The sequence below is a fragment of the Pteropus alecto genome, unplaced genomic scaffold (genome assembly GCF_000325575.1).
Source record: "Pteropus alecto unplaced genomic scaffold, ASM32557v1 scaffold21, whole genome shotgun sequence".
In the NCBI taxonomy this organism is placed as follows: Eukaryota; Metazoa; Chordata; class Mammalia; order Chiroptera; family Pteropodidae; genus Pteropus; species Pteropus alecto.
This window is the reverse complement of record NW_006436282.1, coordinates 14,302,762-14,304,876: the sequence shown is the minus strand read 5'-3', so window position 1 is coordinate 14,304,876 and position 2,115 is coordinate 14,302,762. Positions and strand designations below refer to the sequence as shown.

The 2,115-nt window shown below is 37.4% G+C and overlaps 1 pseudogene; it reads left to right on the top strand.

The window, feature by feature from the left end:
• Positions 1-994: 994 nt before the first annotated feature.
• On the top strand, positions 995-1,112 carry LOC112479870 (annotated as a pseudogene).
• The last annotated feature ends 1,003 nt before the right edge of the window (positions 1,113-2,115 follow it).

The window sequence follows — 2,115 nt, the reverse complement described above, 5'->3', positions numbered from 1 at the left end:
TATCTCCACATTCCTAGCTTCTGGGGGTACGGCCTTCCACATGAATTTTATAGGGGGACATAATTAATAAAAATGATTTGATCAATTTTTGTTTTTTATTTACCGAAATCAACTACTTTATTCAAACGTATTTTAAACAATCCTCCGGTGAGCCTTTTAAAGTTTTACTTCCTGTTTCTCTATCAAGGCAAATCATACATTCTTGAGAAGTGATGGGTGTTTCAGAGCCACAAAATGAGCAGAATTGTAGAGAGATGACTGACTTAGACAGCTGAGACTCTTTCATTGCCATTTTACCTCAGGCAAGATATATCATCAAACTCTGCTTATGAGAACTAATGAAAACTATTGGTGTAGATAAGATATACTTGTAGATACTTTCCCTTGGGTTTTCTTTCTTGTCACTATAGGACCTCAGTGCTGCAGACAAAGAATGCTTTTTTGACGGGTGGGAAACTGTGAAGACAGTCTAAGAACAGACTGAATATCCTAGGTGGGGTGGGGACTGTGATATGAGTCTGGACCTTTTTATTTATTTAGTTAGTTTAGTTACTTAGTTAGTTAGTTAGTTAGTGAACGCTGACATGCCTGGGATGATCACCTGTTATAGAGCAGATCAAAATGATGTCTTGGATCACCCAGAAAGCACACTAAGCAAATCTGAGAAATTTGTCTTGAAGAGTATGGTAGGTGGGGGAGAAAGACAGGATATGCTGGACTCTGTGGGCCGAGAAGATCATCCAGAACAGGGATGTGAGAGAAGAGGCAAGAAGTCTTCAACTGGGAACTGCCATCAGTTTTCCCCAATTGTCATTTTTTTACTGTCTTTTCAGTGCAATTAGGGTAAACAACCTTTCCTTGTTTGCCGGGACTGAGGGGTTTCCTGAGACTTGGGAATTTCATTGCTGAAACCAGGAAAGTCCCAGGCAAACTGGGACAGTTGGTCACTCCAGGTACAAAACAGTAAAAGCCACTGTTAAAAATAAAAGTAGCAGTCTACGGCCATGCCACCCTGGACAAACCCCATCCTGTCTGATCTCGGAAGCTCAGCAGGGTCGGGCCTGTTAGTACTTGGATGGGAGACTACCTGGGAAGACCAGGTGCTGTTGGCATAAAAAAAAAAAAAAAAAAAAAAAAAAAAAAATGGATTGTAAGCTGACAAGGTCCTTGCAATCTGTGAGGTCAACCAAAGGTTGCCTCGCCAAATAAATAAATAAATACATTGGAAGGATAACACTTTAAATCATTATCAGGCTTTTGCATCATAGCTCAAATAATCACAATACTTAAACCTGTGTTAATGAGGGAACATGGGATATTTTTATAGATGAAGAGAGTTGTGAAAAGTACCAAGAATGTGTCGCTTCAAGACAGACTGTTTTGAGGAAAGGGCAAAATTTAAAGTAAATATAAGGTGCAAAAGTTGATAGGGAGAGATACTAAGAACAAACCTTGTTATTTAAAATTTTGGCTGAGGACCAGACCCAATAAAGCTCACACCACTGTCATGCGGATAATCTTTTTAAGGGTATCTGTAAGTATGCTGCTGGATTACCAGTTTCTCTGATTACAAAACACTGAATTATTAGCTTATTTTGGTTAAAAAAAAAAAAAAAGCTGTCAAATCAATTCGCAACTTTACTGGCCAGTTTATGGAAAAAGTATTTGTCAAACTATTATTTTAGTTTATAAAGAGCAGTATTAGACACATTCATCTGCACATTAAATTGAAAACCTGGAGAAGGAATGAAAAGCTCTTACATGTCTGACTTTGTGAACTTTGCAAAGGGTCTTCAGAAATTCTTTTCAGGATTAACTGGAAGATGACAATGACTTAACATGGATACAATGATCAACCAATCTATTAATTAGCATTTAGGGAACACTAGATTGTGCCAAGTCAGACACCATATGTGTGAGCAATAATCCAAATAAATTTAAATGGGAATCGATTAATTATGACAATCCAATTAATGTTAGTCTCTCTTTTTTTCTCTTCTTCTTACCTTTCTCCTTTTCTTTTTCCTCATATTTTTTCTCACTGGCAAAAAGAAGTGGACCTATTATTCTTAGAACACTATGTGAAGTAACTACTTCTGAGAAACTGTTCATTGT